Source organism: Sus scrofa, chromosome 11 (assembly GCF_000003025.6).
Source record: "Sus scrofa isolate TJ Tabasco breed Duroc chromosome 11, Sscrofa11.1, whole genome shotgun sequence".
NCBI lineage: Eukaryota > Metazoa > Chordata > Mammalia > Artiodactyla > Suidae > Sus > Sus scrofa.
The window spans coordinates 21,048,493-21,057,994 of NC_010453.5; positions in this window are offsets into that span (position 1 = coordinate 21,048,493).

Here is a 9,502-nt window from a genome sequence, read left to right on the forward strand (position 1 = left end):
CCTGCCAGGCCAGACCCCCAGGGTCCAATCCTTGTACTGGCTGGGAGGTGGTGCCTTTTTTTTTTTTTTTTTTTGCTTTTTAGGGCCAAACCTGAAGCATGTGGAAGTTCCCAGGCTGGGGGTCGAGTTGGAGCTGCAGCTCCCAGCCTACACCACAGCCACACACCAGATGCACCAGATCCAAGCCGCAGCAACACTGAAACCTCAAAGGAGGCCAGGGATGGAACCTGCCTCCCCATGGACACTAGTCAGGTTGGTTTCTGCTGAGCCATGACAGGAACTTCCTGGGAACTGCTGCTGGCCACCTAGTCGGCTGGATGAGCCCTCAGTTATCCAAGAGGGGCAGAGGTGAGGTGCAGAGGGAGTCCCACCTGAAAGTTACGAGGCAGAAGGAGGCAAGGGTGGCCTGGGGGACCACGCATGCGCCGCTGGGTGAGGGGACAGGGCTGAGGTGTCGCAGAGCAGTAAGGTAAGCAGGGCCCCGAGTGGGGACGAGACCACAGATCAGGGAGGCGCTAAGGGAGATGGGGGTTGCTGCGGCATCCTGTCCCCCAATTTTTTTCAGAGCATTTTGTTTGGGTCTCTAGTTTCTTGCAACTCAATTGCTTAATGAAGATCCACTTGGGAAGACAGTCAGATTGGAAACCTCCGGATAAAGGCAACATTGCTGGGGCGCCTCTGTGGCGTGGAATTGGGGGGGGGGCGGGGGCGCACGTTCAGAGGAAATAGTCCCCCTCCCCCCACCCCTCCTCCTCTTCAGCCTCTTCCTCCTCCTTCTCTTTCTCTTTCTATTCCTTCTTTGTCTCTTCCTTAGCTCGAATATCTAACTTTTAAAAACCTTTTCTTTTGAAAGAGTTTCCAAATTACGGAATGTTGCAAAGCCAGCACAAAGCTCTCCCATCCGCCACTGTCTCGGGTCCCCAAATGTCAGCGCCGCCTCTTCCCAGGCCGCCTTCACGTGTGTGCGCGGATGCTGCTGAGATGTTTGGGAATAACTGCAGAAATGGTGCCCTTTTCCCTCCGAACATTTCAGTGGGGATTTAAAAAAATAATAATGCGAAGAAGAATGTTCTCTTCGATCATCAGAGCTCAGGGATCCAAGTCGGAAAATGAACATTGATATGGTGGTATTGTCTTGGCAAAAACCCCCAAACCTTATTCCAAAATTGCCGTCCATGTTCCATCCGGTGGCACCTGCTGTGTTTCTCCTGTCCCGTCCTGTCCTGTATTTGAAGCTTCCACCTGGGTCGGTTCTTCATTCTTTGTCTTTCATGCCCTTAACAGTCTAGTCCTGCTGGAGGATGTCCCCGAGTGAGTCTGGCTTCGTTGTTACGTGATTGCCATGACGTGGCCTGCTCTGGGCGGGAAATGTCACAGGCGTGAACTTGTGGCCCTTTCTGTGCGGGAGCCACGACTTAAGTTCTTATTTCTCTGCTTCAGGGAACACGCAGTCCAGCACCGACTGGAGTGTCTGGAGCTTCTAGGCCTGCCTGGAGGAACAGATCCTGGAGATAAGATTAGAAGAATAAGGAAAAGCTCTTGAGATAAAGACCGAGGGGGCGGGACTCTGGAGGAAGAACTCACATGCTTGGAGGTGATAATGTGTAGTGGAGGCGATAACTGGTGATGACTGGGGACCTACTGGTCATCATGCCTGTGGCCTTGGCAGGAGAAGGTCACACATCTCTTTCTCTCTCTCTATCTCTCTCTCTGTCTCTCTCTCTCTCTCCCCTCCTGGCTCTGCTCGCTCTCCCGCTACCCTTTCCCTCCCTTTGGAACCCAATGGAAGTGTTTGTCTTCTCTGGCTGCCAGAAGTGAGAAAACGCCACACGTTTGGAGTCCAGTGAGCTTTGGGTTCAAATCCTGCCTCTGCCACTTGAGCAAGTAAACAGTCTTGGGCAAATATTTAATCTCTCTGAGACCCGCTTTCCTTCTTGGACACGCGAGAGATTACAGGCAATGCCCACTGCCTGTTCCGAGCAGGGCTACCCTGGATTGAGGTGGGGGGGGCGCTCATTTCCAGACTTGCAGCCTCTCAAGTCCTTCCCAGGATTTCTGAAAGTTTCTGGGCCCCGCTTCTCACACTTTTCTCTTCTAGATTTCCACATCTGCATGTACCATTGTTTGGCCTTGCATCACATCCAGACATGAGGCTTGTCTCTTGTCACCGTGTTCAAAAAGGAATTCAACACAGTCGTCGTTTTTGGTTGTTTGTTTGTTTGTTTGCTTGCTTTTCAGGGCTGCATATGGAAGGTCTCAGGCCAGGGGTCAAACTGGAGCTGCAGCCGCTGACCTGCACCGCAGCACCGGATCCTTAACCCCCTGAGCGAGGCCAGGGATCACATCCGCATCCTCATAGATGCTTGTCGGGTTCATTTCCACTGAGCTACCGCAGGAACTCCAGTCATTGTTTTTGAGTTTAGTAAGATCACTGCAGATGAGAGGGCCCAGCAGTTAAGGATCTGGTGTTGTCACTGCTGTGGCTTGGGTTCAATCCCTGGCCCAGAAAGTGCCACGTGCTGCAGGCCCAGCCAGCACAAAACAAAAAAGGATGTTGCTGAACAAGCCATCAGCCACTGCAGCCACTGTCATCTGGGCACCCTGAGGGGATTCAGGATGGCCCTAGCTAGCCAAGATGCCTGTCAAAAGGGTGATTTCAGTAAGCCTCGTCTCTTGCATCTTCCTGTATATAGAAAAGCACCAGAGTTCCCGTGGTGGCGCAGTGGAAGCAAATCTGACTAGTTTCCATGAGGATGTGGCTTCCATACCTGGCCTTGCTCAGTGGGTTGGGGATCTGGCATTGCCATCAGCTGTGGTGTAGGTCGCAGACGTGACTTGGATCCCGAGTGACTGTGGCTGTGGCTGGCCCTAAAAAGCTCAAAAAAAAAAAGCACTAAATTCCTTGATTTGAGATATCTGGCTTTCTTTAATTAACAGTAATCTTTTGGGGGAAAAAATGTAATTGTAATGTATACATGTAAGGATAACCTGACCCCCTTGCTGTACAGTGGGAAAATAAAAAAATAAAATAAAATAAAATAAAAACAGTAATCTTTTGATGTTCCCGCTACCTGGTTTTGGTTGTAAAAACTGCTATAAATCCTGGCTCTTCTGGACCTATCTGGAGCCGTCCCTTAAAGCTATCTGAGAGGCTGCATCCCAGGCTCTTATCCTCAGAAGGTCCACCAAATAAAACATAACTCTCAACGTGTAGGTTGTGCTTTTTGTTTTTTTCAGTTGACAGTAGACATTTGGAGTTTTCCCACTTTTGGCTGTTAAAGCAAAGCTGCAAACTTTCTGGGACAAAGCTCCTAATACATGTGTATGTGAGTTTCTCTCGGGCACATGCGCAGGGGTGAACTGGTGGGTTCTAGGATGTAAGTATGTCAACATGTTTTAGCTAACAATATTGTTGGGCTGTGTTAATTAATTTTTACTCTCTCTAGCAGGGAGAATTCCTTTTCTTTCTTTCTTCCTTCTCCCTTTTGTGGCAGCCGCCAAAGCACATGGAAGTTCCCAGGCTAGGAGTTGAATTGGAGCTGTAGCCGATGGCCTGCACCACAGCCACAGCAATGTCAGGTCCGAGCCACGTCTGCCACCCACACCACAGCTCATGGCAATGCCAGATCCTTCACCCACTGAGCGAGGCCAGGGGTGGAACCCACAGTCCTCATGGATACTGGTGGAGACGGTTCCCACTGAGCCACAATGGGAACTCCACTCAGAGCTTTTCAAATCAGCTACAGATCCAGCCCCCACCCACACTGTTTGTCATCCCCTTGGGCCATAGTCAGTCAGAAGCGGTGTGGATTCTAGACAACAAAGACGGTAAGAGCAGATAAGTTCATCACTCATTCAGGTCATCCACCAAGAACCCAAAGAGAGAGAGGCCTGTGGATCCATGAATGGTTGATTAGAGATGATTAACTCTAGAGACCAAAGGTACATATATAGTCTGGAGCTCATTTAAACTTAGCCTTCCGTGCATATCCTGTCAAATTTCACAACACTGATGCTCCAAGAGCAGCAAGTGGGAGTGACTATAAGTGGAAGGCAGAGCCCTGTGTCACTCAACAAAGTTTAAAAGGCAAATGAGGGAGAGTTCCCGCTGTGGTGCAGTGGAAACGAATCTGTCTAGGAACCATGAGGTTGCAGGTTCGATCCCTGGCCCTGCTCAGTGGGTTAAGGATCCGGCGTTGCCATGAGCTTTGGTGTAGGTCACAGACGTGGCTCAGATCTGGCGCTGTGGCTGTAGCTCCGATTAGACCCCTAGCCTGGGAACCTCCATATGCTGCAGGAGCGGCCCTAAAAGTACAAAAGACAAAAAAAAAAAAGGGCAAATGAGGCAAAAATATTCCTTCTGTTCTGAAGCCATGCAAGTAATCTTAATTTTTTTGGGGGGTGATGCCTTGTCTGAACTAGAATCCTCATGTTATGTCTATATTTAAAATGCATTCAGATAAAACATTTGGTTTTCGTCTATATTTCAAATATTGTTTTTTAAAAAATGATTGTTGTGTGCTGCATAGACATGGCAGATTACCTGCGTGCTCCTTCCCACTCTCCCTCTTAGAATCTCATTAAAACGATTGTAAAAAACAAAAGTCCAAGAGGACAAAATGAATTGGATAGGAAACAGCATCAGGTGGGAGAGATTTCAACACACTTTGGGGTGATGGAGGATTTGCAAAGAGGGGGCAGGATGGGAAGCCAAGAGTTTGTCTTCAAACCCACAGAAAGGCTTCTCCAGGTTGTGGTGCCACAAGGCCACAGGCTGAGAAGGAGAATTTGCTGGAAGTCGTCCGTGGAGCAGTTAGCCACTCTCCCCATCCTTGTGAAGTTAGGCAACTGCCCTCCCCACCCCCCAGCGTCTGGAGGCTTAGTCCCTAGAGAAAATGACTGTAAGACACTTAACAGGAGTTCCCTGGTAGTGCAGTGGGTTAAGGATTAGGGTTGTCGCTGCTACGATGCGTGTTCAATCCCTAGCCCAAGAATCTCTGCATGTCATGCGTGAAGCCCTCCACTCCCCCCCCCAAAAAAAAAAAACAAAAAAAGAAAAGAAACTTGGTAGAATCACAGTAAAGGGGGTGGGGAGAGATGGGATACAAGTTGAAAACAAGGAAATTAAGTGAAAATTGGCCCATTAAACAGTAGGCTCTCAGCCCCTCCCTACACTCTGCTTCCAGGAAGTTCGCAGCCAGGCTTATTGTCCTCCTCATCCTTGGGGAGAAGATCAGAGGCTTCTTCTCTGAAGCCTGTGAATGAACCAAGAGAAAAGATTCCAGGGATCAAGACTGGAGGCCCCTCCAATGAGAATGGGAACTTGCCAACTGCTCCCACTGCGATGAAGCCCCATATATTCCCATAACTGAACGTGCAGTTAGCTTCGTGCTTAAACGTGAAAGAATAGGCAAGATCACCAGAGGTTTACAGGTAACTACAAAACAGAAGGGGGGGAGGGGAGGGGGGACAGGGAGAGGGGGGAGAAGAGTGAGGAGGAGCGAGGGAGGGAAGGAAGCTCAGGAAGGACATGGAGGCAACATCAGGCTGAAAGCAGAAGAAAATAACTTAAAAATTAGTCTAGGAGTTCCCATTGTGCTGCAGCAGAAACGAATCCGACTAGTAACCATGAGGTTGAAGGTTCGATCCCTGGCCTCGCTCAGTGGGTTAAGGATCCAGCATTGCTGTGAGCTGTTGGTGTAGGTGGTCACAGATGCGGATCAGATCCCGTGTTCTTATGGCTGTGGTGTAGGCTGGCAGCTGCAGCTCCGATTCAACAATAATCAAAGGAAGACAGATTTCTTTGAGGTTAAAAAAAAACGATTCATTTCCAAAAAATTAAAGGGCTGGAAGATAATCCTGAAAAAAAATCTCACATAAAACACAAGTGAAGTTAAAGCTGTGGAAACTATGAGAGAAAGAATTTAAAATTAGACAATTAGTCTAGAATGCTCAGTATAAACGGATAGGAATTCCAGAAAGGAGAAGAGAGAAAATAGGTGGAGAAAATCATTCAAGCAATAAGATGTGCTAATTTCTCAGAACTGAAGGACCTGAATTCCCAGGTGACAGGATGATTGAGCAGGACAAGCGGAAAAAGACCCACACCAAAGCTGGCCTCTGAAGTTGCAAAACACAAAGATGCTAAAAGCGGCCTGGGAAGGCAACCAACAACAACCTACAAAAGATTGTGAATCAGACCAGCATCAGGTGGCTGAATAGCAGTGTCAGAGCCTCAAGGGACAATGGAGCAACGGAAGTGACAGTCCCCTCTCAGACTGGAATTCTTTTTTTTTTTTTTTTTGTCTTTTTGCCATTTCTTGGGCTGCTCCCGCGGCATATGGAGGTTCCCAGGCTAGGGGTCTAATCGGAGCTGTAGCTGCCAGCCTATGCCACAGCCACAGCAAGGCAGGATCCGAGCCGCGTCTGCAACCTACACCACAGATCACGGCAACGCCGGATGGTTAACCCACTGAGCAAGGGCAGGGACTGAACCTACAACCTCATGGTTTCTAGTCGGATTCGTTAACCACTGCACCACGACGGGAACTCCTGGACTGGAATTCTGTAAGCTAAACTCTGAGGTTAGAATAAAGACATTCGGAGTTCCCATCATAGAGCAGTGGTTAATGAGTCAGACTAGGAACCATGAGGTTGCGGGTTTGATCCCTGGCCTTGCTTGGTGGGTTGGGGATCCAGCGTTGCCGTGAGCTGTGGTGTGGGTCACAAAAGCAGCTTGGATCTGGCGTTGCTGTGGCTGTGGTGTAGGCCAGTGGCTACAGCTCCGATTCAACCCCTAGCCTGGGAACCTCCATATGCCGAGGCTGCAGCCCTAAAAAGACAACAACAACAACAACAAAGAAAAGAAAAAAAAAGAAAGAAAGAAACACGAAGAGCTATATAATAAAAGGGCCTGGGCATAGTGTACATGTCACTGAAGGCAGTGACATAAGTTGTGTCATACTATAGTAAGACAAGAATAAAGAGACGCACAGAGTATAGCTAAGTCAGAGTAAAACCAGAGCCTCGCAGTGATGGGATGTCTTATCTGCTAGACTCCCGGGGAGGCTGTGGAACCAGAAATCCTCTCCGGGTCCAGTCCCTGTAAGAGCTTGTGCTTTAAAGTTCGAAAGACAGTCCACCTTCCCTATTACTTTGTGTCCTTATACAAATCCCCTTTGTCTGAGTTCCCTTGAAGAGTCTGTGTTGCTTGCAACCCAGTGAAGCTCCCCGGGTGAAACTTGAAACGTGTTGCTGAGACTTCATTGTTTCGATATTCACAAAGAAAGGTTTTTGCTTTTGTTTTTGTTTTTTTTAATTAAGGTATAGTTGATTTGCAATGTTGTGCCAATTTCTGCTGTCCAGCAAAGTGACCCAGTCATATAATATTCTTTTTGTGTATTATTTTCCATCACGGTCTATCCCAGGAGACTGGATATAATTGCCTGTGTGGTACCATAGGACCTTGTTTGTCCACTCTAAATGCAATAGTTTGCATTCACGAAGAAAGTTTTGCTATGAGTTTCATACAAATGCGAGAGGAAAAACAAGTGGATATGCAATAACTATGTTGGTATAAAGACGGTATTAGCACTAAAAGTATTGGTTTTGGGAGTTCCCTGGTGGCTCAGTGGGTTAAAGATCTGGCGTTGTCACTGCTGTGGCTCAGGTTACTGCTGTGTCACAGGTTCCGTCCCTGGCTTGGCAACTTCTGCATGCTGCCAGTGCGGCTGGAAAAAAAAAGTATTGGTTTTCCTGGGCAAGTGAATGGTACCTGGTAGGGCTTCTCTGCCTGTATTGCTGAACTTTACCTACTTTCTCCTCCAATGAGGAGTGGTAGGAGAAGGCAGAGCCAGGAGCAGAGAGCTTGTGTCTGCTCCTCCGGGTGCTTCACCAGCCTCTCTAGCCGCAGTGGCCCTAGGAAGCCAGTTTATAAGCTGTGGGCCAATGGCTCCCTTGCCTTCTGGTCTCAGGTGGGTCTGGGTGATCAGGTGTGCTGTAAGGAGACCTGAGAGAAGAAGGAGAGTCAGGTCGGGGTTGCTGTTCCTCCTGCTTCTTTACCAGGAGGCTCCCTTGAATTGGCCGTGTCCTTTGATCAAAGTCGAGGCTCTCGTCTAGGCGGCCTGCTCTACATGACCCCTCACCCCTTTTGGGTTGTCCTTGTCCCTTCCTGTTGGAGGATGATGCGAGCTCTGCCGCTGTCACCCCGGTCGCCTTTGCCATCTCAGCCTCGACTGTACCCCGTCCATACCTTCGTGAGCCTATAGTATTTGCAGGGGCCTTCCCGCTCCAGGACTCCGACCTCGCCGCTGTGGACGGCTTGCGGCGGGAATGGTGCTTCTGCAGTGGAGCCGCCCTCCTGCCTGGTCCAGAATGTGGGAAAAGACAAAGAAGGTGACCCTGAGGATGCTGGAAGGTCTCTGGGCTCAGTGGCGGCTGAGCATCTGCAAGGTGAGCCTATGGAGCACTGACAATGCGCATGCGCTGCCCCCACCGTTCCTCCCAGGACCGGAAACGTGCTTAATGCTTCGTTGCACGTTTCTCCTGCGGTTTCCAACTGGAAACACACCGGGAAGGGAATGCTGGAAAATGCAGTTCAGCCTGGCCGAGCTGACACCTAGAACCATCACAGGTATGCCACTCCTCTTCTTTCGAAGTTTCCCCAGGCCGTTTCTGAGACAGCAGGGTAAGACGGCGAATTCTGAGTTTGGAAAATGTTTGGTTTTGAGCTCAGTCTGTGAAGGGAGTGACCGGAGGATGCCAACTCCAGTGAGAAAACTCAAGGATAACAACTTTCCAAACCCCAGGTGGAGCTGAAGCAGGATTTTGCTTAAGACAGGAAAAGCAGGGGGCTGGGGGAGGGGCGCCATGCAAAATGTTACTGAATTAATTTGTTTGGACCCTGCTCCCGCCCCTGCCCTGGGGGTGGGGGTGGGGGTGGGGGTGGGGGTGGGGGAGTTTCTGCTTTGGTTCAAGGAGGTGAGTAAGGAAACCCAAGCGGAGATCCACACCCGCACAAGCTTTATTCCGTGGCGAGAGTATGGAGACGAGGAAACTGGGTTCGTGGACGAGGTCTCACCCACCTGCGGAGAGGGGTTTAATTTGATCGCGAGTTGCGACGAAGGAGTGAGGCTCACGAAGGGGAGGCCTATGCATTAGTCTCCCAGGGAAGGCACAGGGCTTTTTTTGAGGGAGTGGGGTTCCACCCCGCTTTCCTCCTTTTTTGGTCCTTCAGGTCTAGCGTTGACTGCAGGTGGGCGTGTCATTTATTATGCTCTTTTAGTAAAATCAGCGTGTCATGAGACTCAGGGTCTGTGGGAGGTCAGATTTGTTGCTGTCTTGATCCCTCCTTATTTATTCCATCTGGTTTTTTGTTTGCTTGTTTGTTGCGTATCTCCGCGTACTTTAAAGGTTTATATTAACTCCTGCTAAAGGTGGAAGAGGGCTCACTCCGCAGGTTTTGAGCAGAGGCATTCTCACGAAAGATGGTGGTTGATGGGTT